Source organism: Anabrus simplex, chromosome 3, assembly GCF_040414725.1.
Source record: "Anabrus simplex isolate iqAnaSimp1 chromosome 3, ASM4041472v1, whole genome shotgun sequence".
In the NCBI taxonomy this organism is placed as follows: domain Eukaryota; kingdom Metazoa; phylum Arthropoda; class Insecta; order Orthoptera; family Tettigoniidae; genus Anabrus; species Anabrus simplex.
The window spans coordinates 519,426,002-519,453,589 of record NC_090267.1 but is presented as its reverse complement, the minus strand read 5'-3'; the positions used below and the strand labels follow the sequence as shown (position 1 = coordinate 519,453,589).

General features: G+C 41.3%; 1 protein-coding gene across 1 annotated transcript in view; it reads right to left on the bottom strand.

Annotated features, from left to right (window-relative positions):
• LOC136866889 (receptor-type tyrosine-protein phosphatase H) overlaps positions 1 to 27,588 on the bottom strand; it is an 819,913-nt gene that overhangs the window by 611,098 nt on the left and 181,227 nt on the right. The gene's annotated exons all lie outside the window — the stretch shown is intronic.

The following is a 27,588-nucleotide window of genomic DNA, read 5'->3' as shown; positions in this document are numbered from 1 at the left end:
GATAGAATGCGAGGAGGCTGGCACAAGTAAATGGAAGCAATTCCACACCTATCTAGTTGCCTCGTGGTCGACAACACATACTCCCAACTTAAGAGACCCTGGAAGTCCTTTTAGTCGTCTCTAACGACAGGCAGGGGATACCGTGTACGTTTTTCTACCACACATATCCACAGCGGGACGTACGCGGAAAGGTAATTGAGGTTTAAATTTAGAACTCCACGCACAAGTTGTGGAGACTGCAACGCCCTCACATTTCCCTATAATTTTGCAATGTGACAATCATACAGCATGCCAAATATAAATCTGATATGAGTTTGAAGTCTGAGATATGTCCGTAAACACAGTGTTGCAGAAAACAAGTAAGGTTATGTATTGTACCAGCTGTATTTTAACATGTTTTGAAAATATACTATAGTAGCGTTGGAGAGGAAAAGCGGATTCTGCATTTTTGGCATGTATTTTCAGAACATCTAAGTTCTTCACTCGCGTACAATAGCGCACGACGGTATTATCTAGCATAAATGGGGATACATATAGACACATTTAGTAAGTTTACCCCGAAAGGGCCTACAATTAAACAGAATTATTATTTACTATAGTCATTCAGTGCTTCTAACCTCCTTGGACTGTCAGTGACATGATACCATCTGCCATAGTTTGGCCATACAATTCACATACACATATCTTGAAGCGATAAAACCATGTATAATCTAGGAACGAGATGTCTTTGAACCTGATTTTCCTCAGTCCACTTTTTTCTAACATTGCACTCGAGCTATAAAATTCCATGTCTACATGAATCCTTTTGCACTTCATCATTTTAGGAGTTCGGAACATGGACCACTTGGTGGGCAGGTTCTCAGTATAAAATAGATTAGACTTGAGGGAACTGTTTTTTTTACTCTGAGTGTTACTTTCAGGAAACACGCTTTTACTCTTTTCGGTGTTATCCATATCGTTCGTATACCATATTTGACTATAGGTGATATGATAGTTTCAAACAGCACCATTGTGTGCATAAAGATCATTGCGGAAGATTCCCTATTCTGTATATTGCCTGCAATGGCGTACCAAGACAATCCGTGAAACCCAGACTTCAAATGAGAATGATGGAAGTCTAAAGCACATTATAATGTAAGCATCGGACACATTGTCCACTTACACAACTTGAGAGCAACGAGAAACAACGTCGCACACAAATGTTAGAGAGCAAGACATCGGAAGCTGACCTTGCAGCGCGGCATGCTGCTGAAAGTCTGATTGGTGCGGGGACCGGGTGGATAGGTGTGCTGGGCTTCGCTTCGTCAACTCGCCACTGCTATAAACCACCACGTGTTCCTCATTTCACCGTATATACTTCTGACTTAATCATTCAGATAACAGAGTGCTGGCATTTCACTTCCGTTCACCTACATCCTTGTAGGAAGACACTGCAGGGCTGGTGTTATAGGAGGTCTGCTAAACTGAAATACAATCTTTCACGTTTAATGTTCTCTTTTATTGGTTAGAATCGAACCCGTGATCATGGGTCGGACACCACTGCTGATCTCCCGAGGAAGCTAATAATTCGGGGAACGATGGGTACGACAGCTGAAATGCTGTGAAATTCGAAAGAATTGTGTAATAATAATAATAATAATAATAATAATAATAGTGCATGTAGTCTGTATAGGCTTGGTGGTACTCAATGAGGATGAAATGAATGGTGAATACGTCATAAACCTCAGACCCCAAACGAGATGAATTAACGGTACGAGGGGGTTGATTCTGATAATTGTTAAAAGATTCAGAACATAACACGACTATTGCAAGTTCACCACCTCCTCCAGCGACTCCATCTACCCAGCTCTGTGATAATAATATGGCGCGGATTGAAGGATCTGGAACGTTGAAAAAACAGTTAGATGACGAAAGAAAAACTAACGATGTCCTTAAACTGAAATTAGAGACAGCGGAAAGCAAATGTACATTAAAGCCGCATATCTATAAGTAAGGAGTTAATTAAATGTAGACGAACGTGCGAACGGTTTGAAAGGAAATTTACTGAAAATCAAATAAAGATACTCAAAACCCCGCAAAAATGCGTTAATTGGACGGATAAAGGCATATCGACGGCTTTCACTTTAGGATATCTAGGGAAGAAAACTTACATTTATGTGAGGCAAAAACTACATTACCCTCTGCCTGGACTTTCAACGCTGGTAAAATGAGCTTCAACAAATCGCAAGCGAAACGGAAGTGGAAGGATGAAATTATTGGCCCCAGTTCACAATTGCAGGCTTGGATGTTGAGAGGACTGTTCAAGAATTGGAAGCAAGTAATTTTAGCCCTCAAGACACACTGGACAGTTTGGTTTCTCGTATTTCGGTAATAGGGTACAAAGTAATGTCATGTGTCTGTGACGTGGACCCAGTAAACCAAGACTTGTGGAATTCATATGGAATCAATGAAACAAAAACATGGTTTTAGGACCCACGGACGTCAGAAAAAGTGTACTTCTTTGCGGATACCGTTCACCTGTTGAAACTAATTATGAATTGGTTTCTCGACACCGGCTTCGAATTTTCTGATGGTAAATACCGAGATGTTCCTGCTATCTAATACTTACTGTAAAAATATAAAACTGCAGTTAAATTGAAAAATATGAAAATTAATATTCATCAAATAAAATACTCAATCGTTGGACCTTGTACTCACACTTAGTCCTTACTTGGTTACTTACACATGCAGTATTTGATGGGTGCCAGCTACAACTTAGTGCAACAATAATAGAATGAGAATCTTGAATAGCTCTAGGGTGTGGGGTAATAAGCTTACTTTTGACAACATACCATATAGGTTCTAGGAAAAGGAGATTGTTGTTTGGTTTCCCCATTAAATTTGAGGTTATATAATTCTACCATTGCAATAAAACGAAAAATGAATTTGACAGAACAAAATATATTCTTTAAATTTTATAGAAGAAATAGTAAGAACTGCTGCGATAAAACAGATGAGAATATAAAAATGTGCCATTACAACTGAAAGAAACTAGGCATTAATTTGAATTCCTCTTGACCGGTCATTTAAAAGTTATACAAGATATTTATCCCTCACTGGTTCACTTGACTGCACCTTCAACACTTGGAGTGTAATTACGACGTATTCCTTTGAGTTTGTTTTTTGCTGTAGGTGTATCAAGCCTAATTTGGCGAAGTATCCTAATTTGTTTCACTGACGATCTGACTGCTATCATCTCAGTACAACACTTCTTGGCAAGTGTCTCCATCCATATGACATCTTGGAAAGTCTCTCCGTTCAAATGACTTCATGGCAGGTCTCTCCTTCCCTATGATTCCATGGCAAGTCTCTCCTTCCATATCTTCAACTAACTGACCGACTGAGCTCTCTTTCCAATTGACTCACTAACTGTTCACCATCCATTTCACTCACTAACTGACCGATTGAAGCATCTCCATCCCTTTGACTCCTGCTATAAGACACTGGTCCAGCTTATATGGCCTCAGCTGACACACCTACGCAATCTCCAGAAATAACTATGATCTACTCCCACCCGGCTCCAAATGTTACATACAATGGTGAAATAGCCTGGGGCACTCTAGGTTTCTCCAAAAAATGAGCTCACCGCTAAATGTACACAATGACAAAGCGATGACTCGGCAGTTTCGCTAGCAGTATTGCAACATGTGCGTTGCAATGTCAAAACTTATTACAAAGCATATCCATGTATGATATTATGCAGCAAGTCTTACTTTGCATGGTTAAATGCTGATATTCATACACATATATATACACAATTTAACTACAGTCACGCAAGCGATAATCATTGCAGAAATGAATTGAACAATAATAATAATAATAATAATAATAATAATAATAATAATAATAATAATAATAATAATAATAATAATAATAATAATAATAATACAATAATAGTCACAATAATAGTACAGACATAATAATAATAATAATAATAATAATAATAATAAATACAGATATCACCTTGTAACGTGATTTGAACCGTTACAAGTTGTCTGGAAGGAACCTGTGGAAGCTATGGTGAAGAATGACAGCCATGAAATTAAAGCATGCCACAAAATCGATGTCAATCATCTAAACTGTAGGGGCACAGAAAGGATGAACGTAAGAAAAGCTACAGAATTAATGTCACACAGTGTAACTACAGCGTTACGTCATTTCAAATTAGGAGATGATGCAACTCTTTGCTGAAAGCACGAGTGAATTCATTAAAACTGTTAATATTTGTGGGTTACTGCAGTCACGTCCTAGTTCGTGAACCATGGGCAACGGCTGAGTGGCCTAGTAAGTGGTCCTGAGAGTCGGGATACCAGTTGCTATGGAATGGGACTGGGCATCTCGGCGTCAGGCGGCTAGGACTATACAATTCACCAGTGGTCCATAACCCGTTAGAGGAGAGATCCTCACTTGGACTATGTGCAAGTAGGGTAGCATCCTACTTCATGGATTTACCGAGCTCAGAACATTTTAAGCAAGCCTCGGACCTATGGGAGTAATGGAGTCCCACTCCCATTTGACAGGCGAGGGTCTCCTTGGAAACAACTTGGCGAACGAAATGGAATTCGATGGGGATCTATCAATATTAATGGGGCTTATGGAAGAAAGAAGGTAGAACTGACTGAGCCCGCAAAGAGGATGCATCTGGATGTGCTAGGAGTAAGTGATATTCGGGTAAGGGGAGATAATGAGGAAGAGATAGGAGATTATAAAGTGTATTTGACGGGTGTTAGAAAGGGACGGGCAGAGTCTGGGGTAGGGCTCTTTATCAGGAATACCACTGCATGCAACATAGTTTCTGTTAGGCACGTAAATGAGTGAATGATGTGGGTAGATTTGTCAGTTGGAGGAATTAGGACAAGAATTGTGTCCGTGTATTCACCATGTGAGGGTGCAGATGAGGATGAAGTTGACAAGTTTTATGAAGCATTGAGTGGCATCGTGGTCAGAGTCAACACCAAGGATAGAATAGTGCTAATGGGCAATTTCAATGCGAGAGTTGGGAATAGAACTGAAGGATACGAAAGGGTGATTGGTAAATGTGGGGAAGATATGGAAGCTAATGGGAATGGGAAGCGTTTGCTGGACTTCAGTGCTACTATGGGTTTAGCTGTTACGAATACATTCTTCAAGCATAAGGCCATGGGCGCCCGCAAGGGGGGGCAAGGGGGGGCGCTTGCCCCCCCCTGGAATTCTAAAAAGTTGATGTTTCAATTGTTTAATATCATACCAGATTATTTCATAAACTGAACTTACTGACAGTCATCTAGCATCTGTTATATTCGCAAATTTCTGTACAAAATTTAATGTTGCTGATGTTATATTGGTATTTATATTCAAGAAAATTGTTAATGTGCCCCCCTTGGAAAAGATCCTGCGGGCGCCCATGCATAAGGCTATTCACCGCTACACACGCAAGGCTAGGGGTACCAGATTCATAATAGACTATATCTTAACATACTTTGAATTCGGGAAATCTGTTAGGAATGTACGAGTTTTTCGCGTATTTTTCGATGATACAGACCACTATTTGATCTGTAGTAAACTAAGTATCTCTAGGCCTAGGGTAGAGAAAGAGAAATCTGTCTGCAAACGAATAAGGGTAGAAAATCTCCAGGACGAGGAAATTAGGCAGAAGTACATGGATATGATTAGTGAGAAGTTTCGAACAGTAGACAGTAAGCAGGTTCAGGATATATAAAGTGAATGGGTGGCATACAGGGATGCTGTAGTAGAAACAGCAAGGGAATGTCTAGGAACAACTGTGTGTAAAGATGGGAAAAAGAGAACATCTTGGTGGAATAATGAAGTGAGAGCAGCCTGTAAACGTAAAAAGAAGGCTTATCAGAAATGGCTCCAAACAAGGGCTGAGGCAGACAGCGAAAGAAATAGTTGTTGAATCCAAAAAGAAGTCATGGGAAGATTTTGGTAATAACCTGGAAAGGCTACGTCAAACATCTTCTCAATGTAAAAGGAAATCATTCTGGCGGTGTTGCAAACAGCCAAGCTCATGGGGAGGAGGAAAATGATGTTGGTCAAATTATGCTTGAGGAAGTAGAAAGAATGGTAAAACAAAACTCCATTGTCATAAGGCAGCAGGTATAGATGAAATTAGACCTGAAATGGTGAACTACAGTGGGAAGGCAGGGATGAAATGGCTTCATAGAGTAGTAAAATTAGCGTGGAGTGTTGGTAAGGTACCTTCAGATTGGACAAAAGCAGTAATTGTACATATATATAAGCAAGGGGACAGGAAGGATTGCAACAAATATCGAGGTATCTCACTGATTAGTATACCAGGCAAAGTATTCACTGGCATCTTGGAAGGGATGGTGCGATCAGTCGTTGAGAGGAAGTTGGATGAAAACCAGTGTGGTTTCAGACCACAGAGAGGCTGTCAGGATCAGATTTTCAGTATGCGCCAGGTAATTGAATAATGCTACGAGAGGAATAGGCAGTTGTGTTTATGTTTCATAGATCTAGAGAAAGCATAAGACAGGGTACCGAGGGAAAAGATGTTCACTATACTGGGGGACTATGGAATTAAAGGTAGATTATTAAAATCAATCAAAGGCATTTATGTTGACAATTAGGCTTCAGTGAGAATTGATGGTAGAATGAGTTCTTGGTTCAGGTTACTTACAGGGGTTACCTTTGCTGTTCGTAGTTAACATGGATCATCTGCTGAAAGGTATAAAATGTCAGGGAGGGGTTCACTTAGGTGGAAATATAGTAAGCAGTTTGGCCTATGCTGATGACTTGGCCGTGATGACAGACTGTGCCGAAAGCCTGCAGTCTAATATCTTGGAACTTGAAAATAGGTGCAATGAGTATGGTATGAAAATTAGCCTCTCGAAGACTAAATTGATGTCAGTAGGTAAGAAATTCAACAGAATTGAATGTCAGATTGGTGATACAAAGCTAGAACAGGTCGATAATTTCAAGTATTTAGGTTGTGTGTTTTCCCAGGATGGTAATACAGTAAGTGAGATTGAATGAAGTTGTAGTAAAGCTAATGCAGTGAGCTCGCAGTTGCGATCAACAGTATTCTGTAAGAAGGAAGTCAGCTCCCAGACGAAACTATCTTTACATCGGTCTGTTTTCAGACCAACTTTGCTTTACGGGAGCGAAAGCTGGGTGGACTCAGGATATCTGATTCATAAGTTAGAAGTAACAGACATGAAAGTAGCAAGAATGATTGCTGGTACAAACAGGTGGGAACAATGGTAGGAGGGTACTCGGAATGAGGAGATAAAGGCTAATTTAGGAATGAACTCGATGGATGAAGCTGTACGCATAAACCGGCTTCGGTGGTGGGGTCATGTGAGGCGAATGGAGGAGGATATGTTACCTAGGATAATAATGGACTCTGCTATGAAGGGTAAGAGAAGTAGAGGGAGGCCAAGACGAGCGATGGTTAGACTCTGTTTCTAAAGATTTAAAGATAAGAGGTATAGAACTAAATGTGGCCACAACACTAGTTACAAATCGAGGATTGTGGCGACGTTTAGTAAATTCTCAGAGGCTTGCAGACTGAACGCTGAAAGGCATAACAGTCTATAATGATAATGTATGTTAATAATTGGTACGATCTCATGAATTCCCACAGTCCGGCAATTTCTAAAGTCCCTAGCAAAAATGCGTATGATTTTTAGTTAAAACAAGAAGATGCTATTTTAGATAAAATGTGAGGCCTTATTAACAGTATGACCTGCAAGGGGAAAAAATTAAGCAAGTGTTCCAGAATGCTATCCTTGTGACAATCTCCTCTTTGAAATATCTGATCTCAGAAGTTCAGGACCTAGGAATGAAGTACATTTTAAGCTACCGACTGAACCAAGATTCACTCGAGAATTTCTCTTCCCAGATCTGTTATCGAGGAGGATCATGAGCTAAAGCTAAAGAACATCCAGTTAGAATCCAAAGACCTGCTTGTCAGCTTTGACGTGGTTTCAATCTTCACTAAGGTACCTGTGAATGAGGCTCTGGACCACATCGCTCAGATTTTTCCCGAGGACATCACCAACTTGTTCAACCATTGCCTCACCACAAGCTATTTCCTCTATAATGGCAATTTCTACGAACAAATTGACGGTATCGCCATGGGCAGTCCTCTGAGTCCGGTGATCGCAAGTTTCATTATGGAAAACTTCGAACAAACAGCACTCGAGACCGCACTACTGAAACCTAAGGTGTGGCTACGCTTTGTAGATGACAGGTTTGTGATCTGGAGCCACGGAAAGGAACAACTACAGCTGTTTCTACAGCGTCTGAATAGTATTAACACCAATATTCAGTTCACTTTGGAGGCAGAACTCCCTTTCCTCGTTGCTCTAGTGATAAAGACTGCCGATTCAAACTCGAACACACAGTGCACCTCAAGCCCACCCACACAGACCGCTATCTTTAGAAGACGTCCAACCACCACCAAAGACAAAAATACGGAGTGATTAAGATGCTGGCCATCCGTGCTAGAAGAATTTGTCAACCTCAGCACTTAAATGAGGAGCTCAAAATTCAAGCCTGTCCAAGGCACAGTGTAACTTTTACATTAGGTAAAATACAACCAGTCTCATTCACTCGACAGTCTAAGTTACATTTAAAAAAGAATAGTTGAAAATTAACAGAGGCAATAAGTGTCCATTCTACCTGACCTGAGTGAAAAAAGAAAATATTTAATACGTCGGCGTAAACAAAAATGTTAGAAGGCGAACAGTTGCACTATTTTGAAGTTCACTTGATAATTCTTAACTCCCTGTGTGGGCCTATGGCCCGAAGTTACAGAGGCTAAGCCCACAGTTCGGAGGTGACTAGATGGAGACAAAATCTTAATGTACAAAAGCAAGAGATAAATTTTAAAGCTTACGAAATCGTAGTCACCCCAACACCAAGTTGAGTGGGAACCGAAAGAGGGTTTACACTGTCCCCATATGCCACCAAAATCTGGTTTTGCTCTGACTTTTGCTCAGTATCTCGGGGGTGACCAGTTCACGCCCATCTGTTATTCTTCCTCAGTAATTCCTGCAATGGCGCCACAGTTTCCGTGTACTGCGGACAATGATTGGAAAAGAACTGCGTTACACCTAGAAACTGTCTTACGTTTTTGACCCTTATTGGCTTTGGAAACTTCTGAATTGCGTCTATCTTGACGGAGTTCGGTCTTATGCCTTCTGCGTCTACCAGATGACCGAGAAATAGTACCTTTGAAAGAACTGTGACTTCCTGATAGTGACCTTAAAATTTGCTTCATCTTAGTTACTCAGAAGTGCCTCTACGTGCTCTAGATGTTCTTCCAAACTGCCCGAAACAATGAGAAGATCGTCGACATATTTCACTGTAAACTCGTTCACTTCAGGATGTAAGTTTCGGTCCAGTGCTCGAATAAGCGCATCCCCAGCCTCGCCTATGTATATTTCCAGGAATGCCTGCTCCTTACATGTCACAACCTTACCAGACATTTTTCCTTTGACTTTAACGCTGGAGATAGGGATGATTGGAACTTTACATTGCGTTTTAGATTTGCTTATTAATCCCTGCGATACCACGCTGATAGACGCGCCAGTATCAATTAAACAGTACACATCATTTCCGTTCATTTGGGCACAAATTACAGGTAATGCCCGACTTATTATCTTTCTTTCATTTGTACAATCATTTACTAAGTCCTCTGGCGTCACTATCCACGACTCTATCTGCGCAACAATCCAGCTGTCTTCTCCCCCTGGCATCTGCCGTTCACAACCTATGTTGACCCGTCTCTCTAGTGATTTTTAGTGGCTGAGGTTCGAATACACTCGCATTCGGATTTAGCTCCCTTTCTCGAGTTTGTCGTCTGTCTCTCTGTCTTTCTAGACTCTCGGCCCCTTCTTCGTTTCCGTCATTATTCGACCCGCAAATCGCGCCTCTCCACTTCCCATTTCCCGTTGTTTTCTTTCCAATTCGTCGAGATATCTCTCCAACTCATGGTATCTTTCCTCCATGTTCTCGCGGTATTTCTGCGGCTCATATTCTTCTCATCTCTCTCGGTGCTGCATTCTACTTGTCGGGTACCTCCGGGTTTGATATGGATTTTATCTATCCGTTTGCCTTCTTTCATTTCTCCCACGGTCTTGAGATTTTCCGTGTGCTTGACCCCGGTGTCCTTCCCATCTTCTCTGCGGTCTTTCTTATATCGTTCGGCTCTGGTATATAGGCTGATATCGGGGCCTCCAGTTTCTCCTTTCCTCCCGATACGTATTAGTACCTTGTTCGCGCGCCTCAGGCTTCTTATCCTGTTTCATCGCCTCGATCGTGTTTACTTGGTGTTCTGGGTGTCTCACTACTCTCTGCGGCAAATGGCTCGTAGTCTGGTCCAATTGCCTTAGAATATTTTCTGCCTCGACTAACGATTGGATATTTGCGGCCACCATTATCCGCTGGACTTCCATCGGTAACTGCTTTTCTATAGCACTTATGAGCTCCTCCTCTGGCGGTGCGTTGTCTAACTCCTTTAATCTCTGTAAGTGAGCCACGAAAAAGTCCGGATATCGGCTTGGCGTGTTTGTGGAGTACTTGCGTGAGTACAGTTCTAAGCGAAGAGACTGTTGCGTCGCTGTGCTCCAATACCGCTTCAAAAAAGCTGTTTTAAACTCCTCATAATTTTCGAAACTATAACGAAAGGCGTTAAACCATTGGCTCGCTCCTCCGTCTGGCAATTTCTCCACCGTTTTGAGTCTCCGTTCTATGGGAATTCGATTTTCAAGCATGTAATCTTCAACTTCATGTATGAAAGATTTTGGCGTCCGTGAGTCGTTTCCTGTGAACGTCCGTGACCTATCATAGCTTGTCCGGATAATATTTACTATTGGCGTCGACATTTGCGCGCTCCGTCCTGGGTTTATACCTTCTCCATTACTGTGTATACTGCTATGGACGGGTAACGTCTCGTCAGTAATTATTCCTGTCTTGCATATGTCATTTATAGGCTCGGGTGCTAGGAAACAGGTCTGATGTGTTTGTGGCTTAGAGTAAATAATCGACCTTTCGTCCCCTAGTCTTAATTGACTGATTTCCCGTTGCAGGTTGAGAATCATGTTAGCTTGCGTCTTAAATCACTCTTTACTTCTTGAACCTGTGTCCCTGGACCTCGACTCGTTTTTCCATTTTCTGGTACCAGTCTACCCAATTCGATACCTCCTCTGCCAACTCGCGACCGTTCTTACTTATTTCTCCGTTTCCAGAGTCTATCTTATCTATTAACTCGTTATGAAGAATGTCTATTTCGCTCCGTACTTCGGTCTTTCCTACCTTTACCTCTTCTATGATGATTTCTCAGATTTCTAGTCTATCTTTCTGTATGACCTCGTCCCGTTTTATCAGTTCGGCGTGTAAATCAGCCTTTATTTTCTCCCTCTGTTCGGTGTTTCACTCTGAGCTCTCTCCAAGTTCTCTGTAAATTCCGACTTTATGTGATTAATACGCTCCGTCATCTCATTCATTATTGCCGTGCGTGAAACTTGTACATCTTTCTTAAGATTGTCAACCTCATCCTTTACTTAATTTAACTCTACACGTAAAGTTCCTATACTATCGCTCATTTTCTTAACCTCAGCTCGCGTTTCACTTCCTTCTATGCGCATTTCCTCGCGACATTTATCGATCTGTTCCTTTTCGTCCTTCCTACCTTCGTCACATACACTCGTTATTTTGTCTATTTGCAACTTCATGTGGTCCTGAAATTGTCCCATAAACTCCCTAATCTCTTCCAATGTTGCCATTTTATTTAATAAAAACGGGATTTACCTCACGCTTTCGGCTCGATGACCTCCTCGATTATGTTATTTAAGTGATCAAATACGACTTATGTTCGTGCACTTTCCTGTTCAGCTTATTTAAATTTTGCAATATGAACTTTATATCTTCACCATCAATTATTCTAATGCCAAACAACCTTTTAACGCTACGTCCTGCAAAGCTGACAGCTATTCCACTAATTTACATAAGTTCTTCCTGTTGCCATTTCATCCTATCATCTGAATTATTCCTGCAAACACTGTCTGTCGTAACTATCCCGGGCGCCAACCAATTAGTTGCCATACCCCAAATTTCCTTATTATGCCGCTTGTGGGAATCGAACACATGTTATTACCTTATGAGGTATCTTCCGCATATACAACCTTCCGATCAGGTATACTAGATATTATTCAAACTTCTCGGCGACTGCTACCATATCCCGATATCCATGATACATTTAACTGTTCTAAATTCCTCTAACTATCTATAAAATTTAACATCTCCATTCTGAGTCACTCCGCGTAATCTCAAGAATAGACTTTTTGACATCATCGCCTATCATCCTAACTCGTGTCTACTCGTACTCCTATCTGCTTAACTTTGATGTGCCACTTCGCTATTTATCATGGATATTCTAATATTCACACATCAGGGGCCATCTCTAATTTAACATCAACAGCTAATATGGCTCTCCGCAATTTTGAAATGCCACACACTGATCTATCCCACATACGGTCACCATGTGTCTTATACCGCCTGTAATTTACCTGATCCCTTTTAACCTTACGTAGATTTTTAGTGGCTATTTCTAGTGTCCAAATCGGACTCATTCACACTATACAAATATCACACATGCATATAACACATCACCACAGCCTAAAATACACAAAACGCCCCACGTTGGGCGCCACCTATATGTCCCCATATGTCCCCATATGTCCCCATATGTCACCAAAATCTGGTTTTGCTCCGACTTTTGCTCAGTATCTCGGGGGTGACCGGTTCACACCCTCTCGCGAACGTCTAACTAATTGTACTAGGCTGAGATTTCGGGGAACATGTACTTCCACTGACAGACATGAATAAGGTTAGAGCTATGCTAAAATAATGGCAACATTTGGTAAATTTACTCTAATTTATTCAAAAGAAAATCAAAGCAATTAATTTGACAAAAACATACTATTATTACGACCAAAACTCATGACATTAAACTAATAGAATTGCACTCAAATTCATTTCTCAAATGTCTGGAATTCAATATACATATATATATGTGCACTTAAAAATACGAACATAATTAACCGTCGAATATTTGATCACTTAGCCGAAGGATTTGCTTATTTCTCATCACGATGTGCCTGTCCTCGATGAGTCCCTATCCACGTCGTGCAGATGTTTTAGGAGAACACTACAATTTAACCTAATATACAATACTGCACATCCTGAGTGAATCGTTATCTTATCAACTACACACGCAACATCAAATTAACATGGATTTTAACCCTCACGTGGATTTCATTTACCACACACAATTATTTAGAAAGCAATGAATCACAACACAAATTAAAACAAACCAACACACACAGACACTTAAGAATATAATGTCACTCCGTTATCGCGGATACACTCTCACGTAGTCTCTCATTCAACATTAAGCAGATCTCCATTCATGCCGATAAAAATGATAATCATGGCAGAAACTAAACAAACCTACTCCAATCTGACGTTCTTGCAGATGTTTCCTGGTCAACCGCACCATATCATTTTATGGTACGTTTACTTTTCTGATGTGTTCACGTTCATAGCGAACTCTTGTATCTTATCTATGAACTATTACTCTTTCCTATCATGTGTAGTCACTATGTAATCTTTCCCTATTCCGGCAGATGGCATCTCATATGATAGGATAGGGCAAAGCATTTCTTTTCTGCCCCGTCTTCTTGGATTATCTTTCTGGTTGGTAGTTGGGAGTTTTTTGACTTGAGAAGATGGAAGGACTGCATTTCCAAGTCGCCTTTGTAGCATATAAACGATATTTTAAGAAATTCAAGATGTCTTTGTACATATCTCGACCTTTAGAGAATGTTAATTGCTTATATAATTGAGGTATTTATCTTTCTTAAATCTTCTTTTAGTTGGGTTAGAAAGGCTTCCCTCATTACGTGTTTTTTTCTAATTTATTCGTGTGTTAACCTTGATTTTCTTTTACTGACCCAATATGTTTATTTTGTGAATTGAAGGTAACACGGATTCATGTGTGTGTATGTGATTGTTTGCTGTGTGCCGGCAGAGACATTTTTCTCAGGTCGCTTCATTAACATTCCGCTTGAGCTCATGTTGTATTATTTTATCGCGTGTTCTGTATAATTCATGTCCATTTCATAGACCTGGTATGAATTCAAGCTAACTACGCGATTTGCCTGCTTCTGTGTGTTTCGGTGTTTGAGACACTTCGTCTCTTTGATGGACCACTTTCTGGTTCATATTTTCTGAGCTCGAGAGCGGTTGTTTATTTTATTATGCGCTGTGCGTTGACGCTTTTATAGATCCCTTTATTTGCGACGACCTGACCCCTTGGTCTCTGTGTGAGCGTGGGTGGTTTTGACGCTTAATTCGTGATACCTTAGTGCCTAATTTATTTATTTATTGCTCGTTTCACATTGCCGTCATTGGCTTTCCTTACCTATTTTCTAGTTTAATATGTTTTATTCCTTGAGGGTTGTCTTTCCATATTTTTGTTGTATTGTGTGAAACCATGGTAACCGCCCCTTTTCCCTTTTTTCTATCTGGTTGAATTTTAAGAGCTTGGTGCACCCTCCCCTCTTCTCCCATTTTATGCTCCTTTTACTTTATGTGATTTTATTCTCTGGGGACGTGATTTTATTGTTGGGAGTCTTTGTGTCTTAACTGAGGAATTGAATGAGAGTATGTTATGATGAGATCCTATTACTCTCTAAACTTATGACTGTCCTGACCTGACGTCCTACAAAGAAATGTTTTGTACCCACCTAAATTCATATTCTTCAACCAATTAATATAGATGCCATATCCTTATACCAAACTTTTCGTCGCGTCCTTTACAAAGGTAAGCGTGTGTGAAGATACTATTATCATTGAGTCTGGTGTATTTTATCACGGGCCACATATTATTGATATTACCTATTTGATTTTTGGCCCCCTTGTTTTACTTATACTATTTTCTTTTCATTTTTACTCCATAATAAATTTATGTTCTTACCCTTATTACTGCTATGTTTTTTTATCTGTAAGAGGCCCGAGTCCAGTTCCTGGCAGTTTTTTTTTTCGCTAGTTTTGACCGAATCCACTGCACTGGGTCTTCGTCGCGCTCTTAGTGTCAGTTTACTGGTCTAAAATACTCGTTTACGGAAATCAATCATCTATACTCGTGAGTAGTGCGATGCTAATATAATCATCACATAGGCCTCTGCAAATCTGACACTCCTTGGGATCCATATAAATACCTTCGCGGTCCAGCTGGCATATAACATCAGCTGACAGCGATTACCAATACCACACATCCCCCGCGACAGGAATTCATATACGTTAACTTCGCAGGGCACTCGCCTGCACACACACCTGGAGAACGACGCTCCGTAATAACACACATGTGGTCCCAAGGCGTGTGCACACTCTTATACCATCTTACCCTCATGGCCTCTCTGAAAATCCCTATCTTATTATTATTTAATTATCAAATGCGCACTCTCAATAGCATTGCCTAACTGCAGATGACGTTGATTTAACTAACAAACAAAAAATCGGTGATTTTTAGTCATCATGCTAACTTCAACCACACTCAACACTCACAATGATACTAATTTCCATCTCATATCAACTGCATACGGTAGTTCTTGAAATAACCTGCCTTTATCAACTGCACAATCATTACATTTCCTAACCGTGATTAATAAACTAACTAGATAATTATAGCCATGATACAATGCATTTTTAATAAATTTCTCCTGGCAGCGTTGACTCTGAAAGACTAATCACATAATAATCACTTCTATATCTGAGGCGACATTTTCATACTAACACAAATTCATTCATGCGTACTACCCTGTTTGCATGCATTACAATCAACCTTCTCTACGGCTTGACATTATATTCCGTCCCATGTATTTCTCTGCTTTCTCCCTTGACTCCCATAACATATAAATATTTACTTCCCTGTATTTACATGTATAATTTATCTCAAGTAGTCCCTATGCATTTTAACTGAACCGCCCGTCATAACACAAGATGAAATGAAATGAAGGGAAACCACTCAGTTTACCTCTCTTTACGAATTCCTATCATTTACTGTACCGTAAACTACGGTTTCCAAATCTTCATAATAACAAAATCCTAGTGTCTAATATTTACAAAATAAAACGTTCCCTCTAAAACATCTACGTGAGTTTTTACATGCTAAAAATTTGTTCTACTCATCCTTCGGCTGTCATCTCTCCTCCAGCGTAGGGTATCATTCCCTTCTGTTTCTACTCCATCATGATGCCATCGCTGGCTCCTTGTATGCTGGGCTGCTACTGCTGCTGCTGTCCCTCGCTGATATGACCGAACTCGTACTGGTTGCACGAATAGCTTATAACCTCGTGACAGTCTGTAACGTCACTCGGACCTCATTTATTATTAAACCTTTGACTTAAGGAGTTATTAATCATTAAGAATGGCTATCGTGTTCTATTTTATCTTGGTGGATTGTGTTTCTACCACTATTTCCTACTGTCTTTCTAATGTTTTTCTTCACTAGCTAACACCGTTCGCGGATGCCCGTCAGAAACTCCAGCACTTCAGTTTCGTTTCTGTAAAGCGACGGTCTTCGATACTCGAACGCACACGTAATATGCCTCACTCATGTCAATCATACTGATATATCCTCCACACCTGTTTCCTGCTTCTAATACCTCGCAATTACACCGTGTCTCTTCTGAATTACCTTTACACGAGCTGTGCGTATACTTTAATATTGTTTTCATACTTAATTGAATTCCGAAAGACACTCTCCGTACAGCAAAAAATAATTCTAAGTCTGCTTCTGAAATTAAGTTCGAGAATGAGTTCAAAACTTGATTAAGGCTGAGGCAGTAACTGTATTCGGCGGACGCAACACACTCATGAATTAACACTGCAACTCTTAAGAAAGGAGACTGACAATCAGAATTTCAATGTGGCTACATTTAGAATGTCTCAGAATACTAACAGAACGTTTCCACTGATACGAACTGAATCATCTGAACACGAATGAATGACTGTCTCTCATACTCAGGTTCTGTCCTTTTTAAAAACTCTCTCAGCCGTCGTATTCATAAATTCCCCTCTATCTGGCTTCTATGCGTCCTCCAATCACATCCACACTCGTTCTTTTTATCCCTTCTTATTGGTTGATTGCTCTGGCGATGGTATCCCCATCCATTTTCGAGCTCAACTCTCCATATTCGTTCCGCTTGTACCAAATATTTTCCAATCCCGTCAATGATTTACCGCCTCCATTTAGTCATGGGTTGTGTGTGTCAAATAGCTGAATTTTCCTCATGGTGCAGTTTTACAATCTTTATCCGGCCCGTCTTAAATTTCTTAAAGAAACCCTTTCCTGATACAACACTCCTTTCAAGAACTCCCTCTTTTCTTTGGATCTCTAAACATTGTCTTCTCTGCTCGAGTAAACCCTGTATTTCAATTGTCTCGACGTTTTCTAAAGAAGTCTTGCATTGACCCTCAAGTTTTACAGCGACATTGTCAATGTCCAACAAAGCTTCAACTTTCTACTGTTGACAGTCACTGGTCTGGCCCTTCTAAATCCTTAGGTCTCATAACTATCATTCACAGCACGTATCTTCTCCAATTATTCTCCTCACATACCTCAATATCTATAAATTTATCTTTTCATGAGCGCGCCAGCATGGGCTGAACACTCTTTATTCCTTAAGAAAAAAGTTCTCAGATTTATTTTAAAATTTACATTTAAAGATTGAAATTTACAAAAGATATTTGAAAACCTTCCCTGCAAGTTAGCTTTCTGAGACTACCACACCCTTACAGGATGTCTGTCATTACCTTGATCTGGTGGACCTTCCGATGATAGGAGAGGGTTGCTCCCTGCCTCCGACACACTCTAAACCTCTTGACTAAAGTGACGGAAAAGACAACATGGCCCAAAACGTCGTAGCTTTTATAGCGAAGAAGGTTCCAGAATTCTCTGGGCCAAAGCCCTGTACACATCAACAAATCATATTGGTTAATAATAAATATCAAAAATTCTTGATTGGCAGTATTATGCAGGTGAGAAGAGATAGAAGTGCTAGTAACCTTAGAAAACTAAAAACAATCTACAAATAATTCAGTGTAGAAAACTTACGAAAACAAATTTCTCTTTTGGAAATTAATTCTCCATCCTCCCACCAGAGGGGACACAAATTCGACAGTAGAGACATCTGACAATAAAACGTTCAAACATCTACCAATACACAGTTTGAAGTACACGTTACAGATGGCCTTCTAAAAGGAGATCAGTTTAAATGCACGGAGAAGGTGTACCTCCGGTACAATAAAATAATAATAATAATCATAATAATAATAACAGTAATAATAATAACAATAATAACAAACGCGTAACGTCCTTTGTTAAAGTAAATTTAGTTATGGTAGAATCAGGTTTTAAACATATGTTTTCGAATGTATGTTGAGAGGTGATAGTGTGAGGTTTCGGTTGCTATATTTTGAGACCCGAGTGTTATTAAGAACTATTATGTCTTTTCTAAGCGTAGGACTTTTCTTACTGAGTGTCATCTCTCGCCGTTTGTTTATTTATTGGATGCAGGATACGTTGTTTAAGGTCCAGGTAGCTGCGAGTCCCTGAAATCAGTGTTGTAGTCAGGCTGGAATGTCCTCATTTTGTTTCAGTAGAGTACCGGCATTTGTAGAAATGCCCGATGAGTTTCATAGAACATTGCGAGGTGATATGTTTACTCTCTAGACATATCTTTATTCTGTATTTCCCTCCAGATCCACAGTATATTACATAATTGATCTGTTGATGCGGAAAGTAACAATATCCAACCTAGACAAGCTCTTTAACTTACTTCTGTTACCTCTACTACAGCGGTAACACCAAACAAGGCACAAACAGAGTTAAAAGGGGAAGGTAAGAGCAAACTACACAATATAAGAAATCACTACACACTCGGAACAGTAGCTGGCATTACGCGGATCTCGTAGTGAACAACAAACCGGGAAGATAAAAAGGGCTGGGAACCTACCAAAGGCATGGACATGGCTTAGATAGCGGATTCCGAAATTAAATCGCCGTGATCCTCAGATTTGAAAAAATATTATTTACAAAATGATTTTACAAATACATTCGAAATACAATTCCAAGTTACGAGCTATAAGTTCAGTGATATACACTGACTGACAGAGCAAATGCAACACCAAGAAGGAGTGGTCAGAACTTTATGCCAATTGCAGGGTAGACTGACGTCACTGAGGTATGCTCATGATGTGAAATGCGCCGCTGTGCTGCGCACGTAGCGAACGATAAATGGGACACGGCGTTGGCGAATGGCCCACTTCGTACCGTGATTTCTCAGCCGACAGTCATTGTAGAACGTGTTGTCTTGTGCCACAGGACACGTGTATAGCTAAGAATGCCAGGCCGCCGTCAACGGAGGCATTTCCAGCAGACAGACGACTTTACGAGGGGTATGGTGATCGGACTGAGAAGGGCAGGTTGGTCGCTTCGTCAAATCGCAGCCGATACCCATAGGGATGTGTCCACGGTGCAGCGCCTGTGGCGAAGATGGTTGGCGCAGGGACATGTGGCACGTGCGAGGGGTCCAGGCGCAGCCCGAGTGACGTCAGCACGCGAGGATCGGCGCATCCGCCGCCAAGCGGTGGCAGCCCCGCACGCCACGTCAACCGCCATTCTTCAGCATGTGCAAGACACCCTGGCTGTTCCAATATCGACCAGAACAATTTCCCGTCGATTGGTTGAAGGAGGCCTGCACTCCCGGCGTCCGCTCAGAAGACTACCATTGACTCCACAGCATAGACGTGCACGCCTGGCATGGTGCCGGGCTAGAGCGACTTGGATGAGGGAATGGCGGAACGTCGTGTTCTCCGATGAGTCACGCTTCTGTTCTGTCAGTGATAGTCACCGCAGACGAGTGTGGTGTCGGCGTGGAGAAAGGTCAAATCCGGCAGTAACTGTGGTTCGCCCTACCGCTAGACAAAGCGGCATCATGGTTTGGGGCGCTATTGCGTATGATTCCACGTCACCTCTAGTGCGTATTCAAGGCACGTTAAATGCCCACCGCTACGTGCAGAATGTGCTGCGGCCGGTGGCACTCCCGTACCTTCAGGGGCTGCCCAATGCTCTGTTTCAGCAGGATAATGCCCGCCCACACACTGCTCGCATCTCCCAACAGGCTCTACGAGGTGTACAGATGCTTCCGTGGCCAGCGTACTCTCCGGATCTCTCACCAATCGAACACGTGTGGGATCTCATTGGACGCCGTTAGCAAACTCTGCCCCAGCCTCGTACGGACGACCAACTGTGGCAAATGGTTGACAGAGAATGGAGAACCATCCCTCAGGACACCATCCGCACTCTTATTGACTCTGTACTTCGACGTGTTTCTGCGTGCATCGCCGCTCGCGGTGGTCCTACATCCTACTGAGTCGATGCCGTGCGCATTGTGTAACCTGCATATCGGTTTGAAATAAACATCAATTATTCGTCCGTGCCGTCTCTGTTTTTTCCCCAACTTTCATCCCTTTCGAACCACTCCTTCTTGGTGTTGCATTTGCTCTGTCAGTCAGTGTACATAGCTTATTCCGTAGCGGTGTAAATTCAAGTTTCAAATCAACTATACATCTAGTTACCAATGCAGTTGTACAATGCAATTTACAGAGACGTGAAAAGGTTATCCAAAATCTAGCGTACGGTACCTAAAGTGATACAGAAACTACCAGAGGCAAACCCCATGGGAAATAATATTAAACTACAATTTACATATTTTAGTGAAACAAGAAGTGGGAATGCCTCGGAAACGAACAGGTAAGTCCAATTGAATAACTAAGGGGTCATAAATAACTAATTTGGTGAATCTAGGTGAGGTTAGGGCAGACTCCTGTATGAACATTACGGAAATTTTAGCAGGACGGAATTCAAGAGTGCTTACCCGAGGAGAGTGCCATCCCGGAAACCGGGGGACGTCAACCAGATAGGCTGCTCGCAGACAGATAGACCAAGACCGACAGAATTCAGGATACAGAATTAACTCGAACACTGCCTCGCTCACTATATATAGGAAATTCCGGCCTTGGAGGCAGCCAATCAGCGTGCACGAGTTCCCTATCGCCACCTAGACTCACCAATCACAACCTTACTTTCGATCGCGAACTTTGACTAACATTCTAGAATACGCCTGATCGCGAATGTCGTATTTCCAGAACAGTCAGAAATATTTTCTAGAATACATTACAAACAAAGTAACACACCCTGTACAAAAGTTATGTAACTTTCTGGGTCTTTCCAGGAACTACAGAACAGAATTCTACTATTTACAAATGCCTATGTTACAATATTATACAGTACAGGTTAGGTCATTAAAAATAAACATTATACAGTACTTCACCAATAAAGTCTTTAAAAACACTTTCCACTTGTACTACATATTTCGCTTGTGACAACTTCAATAGCACTTACCTGACAAATAAACAAATGGTCAACCAAACCAAAATATATTAACATAAAATAATGGACAGACATTGTCATTTGGCCCACGCTCAACTCCTTATCGGAGATTCGATGGCCATGGCAATACGGCAACTGGATAAACAGAGAAAACAAAATGACATAAAAACAAGAAAAAATTTAAATAAATTACACGGCACTACGGCAACATGGGGCATGGCCACCCACACGAAGGGCAATGCCCTACATTTCCTCTCCTGACTGTCACAGCAAGTCGTTATACATTCCACTCCTACATATTCACTCACGACCTGCTGCAACTTGCTGACCAACCATAACGTTGTGACACCTGCTGAGTCTGTGTCCTGTTTCCACCTTGTGCACTGATCTACTTTCAAGTTACCTCTCATTAATCACTATGACATAATCAACCAACTTCTTACCATTTAAATAATTTATCACTCTCAGCAAATCGATCCACCTTTCCTTATACACCAATTTCTATTACTGTATATAACCAGATCCCTGTAACTTCACTTAATAATCACCTCTCATATCAATCACCGCTCATAACTCATAATCATCTTACCATTCATACATATACCAGCCATACTCACATATTAGTTACATCCCTCCAAACCACTCTCATATTAACGTATATAACTTAGTCACGCTTCAAATATATCCACCAATACTCACTGTAACATCATCATCCAAGTTCTTACAATTTGAATAATTTATCACTCTTATCAAACCGAACCATATTTCCTAACCACCTCTCATAACCTACATACAATCGCCTATAATAACTTCCAAGCAGCAATACTTACACTTAGCTCAAGTACAATTAACAAACACACTCCACCACCTACATAATTCAGCTTCTTAACAGTACCTCTATTCTCCATAAGACCAACCTCCAGTCACCTTACAGCCACCTTTTATTATACTGTATCACCAAACTCAATAATTAATCACTTTTACTTACCAACAACTCAACCTTGTACAACTAACAATATATTTCCACCATTAATTTACTTCCCCTTATACAATTAAAACACACTCCAATATTTACCATATTTAACTTCTTAACAGTATCTCTAATCACTCTAAAACCAAACTCCAACCACCTTTCAGCCAACCTTCATTATAAAAAAAATCACTCTTACACACAACCAAATCAAACTCTTAATCAACTCTATTACCTTCTCTTATAATTCTGATATACTTCACTATACCATACACATTTCACTACCTACCAAATTTAACTTCTTAACATCTTCCAATATAATTGTTTACACACCGAACAAGCTTTCATTATTACCTACCATACTTACTAATATTACTTGACTTTTTACTTCTCGTTACTATGCCTTCATCACTTCTAACCTTCTTACCCCATAGGTCCTTTAAAGTCATACTTCTCCCTTTAATCATAGTTCATCTTACTTCTGCTTCTTCCCTCAAACAATTATATTCACTATGCGTGTGTCGATGATATGTTTATGGTAATTCTGAGGGGAGGATTTTATGTAGAACCGACGTTCAGAAGTAAATGCAGATGTATCTTCCAACGTAACGACTCAGGTTAATCGAAAGTCTAGTAATTACTCAAGAACCATTAGTGTGAAATCCAAGTTAATCAGTAAAGTTTATGTTCGGAAATTGTGTGAGAAATGTCTTCATATTTTAACGGATACATTGTAATTGTGCTGTTTTAGCTAGAGAGAGCTTTGTGTGATCGTACATGGCGGAGACGGTAGGTTCATTGGAAGTCACGCTCACAGATCAGTGCAGCTGTTGCTTTGGTGTTCAGTACCCGCAATTACCATCGAAACGTAGGTACCTACAGCAGAGGTCGATTGAATCCTCGTGCTTTGCGATTGCACCCAAGGGAGGTCGATTGCTTCCTCAATATTATATTTAGGTGAACACAGTTCACGGTTGACATGTTTCTTTCGGAGTTAGGATGAACTGGTTGTGCACCTGGAGATCTTATATTATATTTCTGGTGTTTGTGCACTGTGGTGGTGGTGGTGGTGGTACAAATAGACCAGATTGTCATCGCTTCACCATCGTAGGTTAGTGGTTGGAACATATCACGTTATAGTGTTCGTAGAGTATGTTTCGGTCATGGCAGTTCAGATCAGTCGTGTACTTCACCACCAGCCCATGGGTAATTCAAGGTTCCATGTCCATGATTGTAAATCATTATTAGCCTTCTGATAATATATTGTCATTGTTGTTTTTGGATTAATAGGCGATCTTTATGGACAGATTGTATTTAAGGCTCAGACCTACTCACAATTTTTCTTAAGATGGAAAATTTTATGTTAGTGTTTCTTTGATAACATACTGGAATGTTAGCACAAGAATTTAGTTGTTACAGGCTCATCGAGATCAAGTGCGTTTGTTTACACAACTAATCCCAACAAACAAAGAAATAAATAAGCAAACAAATAAACAAACAAATGAAAGCAACTTCACGTAACTTTCTAAAAGTTAAGAGACTAAGTTGCCACTGATGCTTTCACGGCCCGTACTTATACACCTGATATAGGCTTTTGGGCTTATGCCATATCAAGGAAATCATGTGAACTTCTTTACGTTCGCAGAGAACTTACTCTGCGTCTTCAGAAGGAAATCTCGACTGTCCACGAGAAAGCCTTCTCAAACAATGAGGTTTGAATTTAGACGTTAAAAATAGAAGTGGAAGTGGTACGATCATTCATCACCAGATGGCTCACGGACCGTGGTAGAGCGCTAGCGTTCGAAGCGGACACTGACGGAACCATCAGAATCAGTGTGAGAGGGCCACATAACAGGTGTACATATACATCAAAGTGTGACATTGACACAAGCAAGGAATGAAATCCTTAATGGCTGGCAAACCCGTATTACTTAATTGATAGCCAGTGTCAGTGTTGAAATTGTTAGGAATTCTACGTGTGTCCACAGCTTCCCGTATAATCCTGGACCTGTAGTGTGTAGTGTGGGTAAGAGCACGAGCATCTCGGAACATATCCGGTGATAGAGCGTGCTCAGTGTGCTCAATATTCAAATCTCTTCTTCTCCTAGAAGTAAACGTTGCTGGTCAGTTTAGGAACTCAGTCTTTGTGAGAGATGTGTTCTTGAGCATTAGTTTTATAATTATCAAATTCATTTCGTGTCTTTACGGCACACGATTATTTCGTGATCTAAATCATTTGACTCTGACTTTCAAGAGCTACGTTCACAATCAGGACGAGTAACCTATTTTAATATCAGTAAAGGTAGTGATCGGTCCACAATACAACTGGAGATTAATCCGACTCAATTAAGGTTCCAGGTGATGGACACGGTACGCTGCGTTGGTGTTACGTTAGTGGACAGTCGTTATTAGAGCAAACGTCTGAAGCTCCGTTCCAAGATTCAAGTGGACCAACACACGGTTTAGACTTTCAGGTTGTTTCTGCACTGTGATGATGATGGATAGCAGCCCCGCGCTTAAATGTAAAGTTATTGAGAAGCCGTGCGAATTCTTAAATAATTTGTTAATTAATGTTATTTCACGTTTAACTGTTATATTTTTGTCGTCCGTTACAATTTCCCCTTAGTAGTATAATTGGATGGTTCGGCCGCCACCTCCTCCTCCGGCTCTCGGGAGAGGCCTCCACCTCCCGCGGGAAATTTGAATTTTGGCGGGAAATTTGAATTTTGGCGCGAGTTTTGAATTTGTAAACAAAGCCACGTGCTTTTTGACAGTTGTCATCGACAACAACGCATCGCTAACCTCACTGCTGCCATCTTAACGGGCCTAAACCTCAGTGGTACCAACTTAACCTCACAAGCGCGAGATTTGAATTGGTAAACAAATCCACGTGTTTTTTGACAGCCACGTGCTTTTTGACAGACAACAACGCATCGCTAACCTCAGTACTGCCACCTTGATGGGCCTAAACCTCAGTGCTACCAACTTAACCTCACTAGCGCGAGATTTGAATTTGTTAACAAATCCACGTGCTTTTTGACAGCTGTCATCCGCCATCTTTAAATTACAGAGCACCGTGCTGCCCTCTTTATCGCAGTAGCTGCAAATTCACCACCTGTCATCCGCAGTGCTGCCATCTTAACGGGCCTAAACCTTAGTGCTACCAACTTAACCTCACTAGCGCGAGATTTGAATCGGTAAACAAATCCACGTGCTTTTTTGACAGCTGTCATCCGCCATCTTTAATCAAGAGAGCGCCGTGCTGCACTCTATGTGCTGGCGGCAAATTCGAAGTGATTTACAAACTCACGTGCTTTTGCCATCCGCCATCTTTAATCCAGAGAGGACCGTGCTGCCCTCTTTGTGGCGGTGGCAAATTCCACGTGCTCTTGTTTGGAAACAAACTCACGTGCTTTTTTTCTGACAGCTGTCATCCGCCATCTTTAATCAAGAGAGCGCCGTGATGCCATCTTTAGCTAGATAGGTTTGAAATGTGGTGGCGATAAATTCCACGTTCTCTTGTTTGGAAACAAAGCCACGTGCTTTTTGTTATCCGCCATCTTTAATCTAGAGAGCACCTTGCTGCCCTCTTGCGTCAGCTGTCATCCGCCATCTGAAAAATACAGAGCACTATGCTGCTCTCTGTAGTAGCGGGTAATTTGGAGAGTTCTGTCAGCTCTCATCCGCCATCTTTAATCTAGAGAGCACCGTGCTGCCCTCTTTGTGGTGGTGGCGAATTCCACGTGCTTTACAAACCCACGTGCTTTTTTGACAGCTGTCATCCGCCATCTTTAATCTACAGAGCGCCGCGCTGCACTCTGTGGTGGCGGACAATTTGAAAATCTGCCAAGAGAGCATCGTGTTGGCATCTTTATTCTTTGACATGTGGTGGCGGCAAATTCCACATCCGCCATCTGAGAGCACCGTGCTGCGCTCTTGATCGTAGTAGCGGACAATTTAAAAAGAAGCGATTAAGAATATGTAATCGGACACTGTACCCGATACAACATATGATCAGAACATCGATTTGTTCTAAGAGAAAACAAGAGTACAGTTTTGAACGGCTTGCGTAAGATAGCGATTGTTTGCTTAGCATAACTTGCACCTAACATGCTTGTTGTTACATCAGGAATGTTAACTGGCTAAATCCTGGTCTTTCAGCGCTAGGAAGGGCATCAAGCGGTAAAACAATAGTTCAAGAAACTGTGATTTAAATTTCTAGCTGTAAGAAACAGATTCTTGCGTCAGGAAGGGCATCCGGCCGTAAAATATGTTCTTACAACTTGAAATCTCGTGTTAGGAAGGGGCAACCGGTTGTAAAACAGGAGGAGAGCAGCAGCTAGCTGCTTCCTAGTGCATTTCAGGTGTTATGCTTTACGAGTAGCTATGTACTAGCACCGGATTTAGAATAAGCAGACTCTACAACGAGAAAAAATATCTGGGATGTGTTTTTGAAGCATGCCTACACTCACGCGCGCGCGCGCGCGCGCGCGCAAGCTTCATCCGGCTAGCGAGCTCCTACCTGGAATGTGTTTGCCTCAGCGGAGTACGAAGTCCACTGCACGCGTACAGTTGGCATTAAAATTATTAGCAACTTGTAGAGCTGAGCTCAAACCTTCCCGTTTAATCGTAGTACAAATACGTCTGCTTGTAGAACTCGTATATTTCGGTACTTCAGCGTTTCCTGTTGTTGCTAACAGGTAGGGAGTACTGTGGATGTAGGCTTAGCTTAGTGCTCCTGAGGATTACTTCTCAGACTAGCGCCTTTGAAAATCGCTTCTTAGCCTAGTCCTCTCTTTGTCTACTTACAGGTAGGCAATACCGTAGATGCAGTCTTAGCTCGGTACCTACAGGTAAGGAATACCGTAGATGTCGGCTTTTTGCTTAGCTGAGCACCCTTACAGGCAGGGGATACCGTGGATGTGATCTTAGCTCAGTACCTAAGGTAAGGAATACCGTAGATGTAGGCTTAGCTCAGCACCCCTGCTAAGTACAGGTAGGGGATACCGTAGATGTGATCTTAGCTCAGCACCCTGCTAAGTACAGGTAGGGAATACCGTAGATGCAGTCTTCGCTCGGTACCTATAGGCAA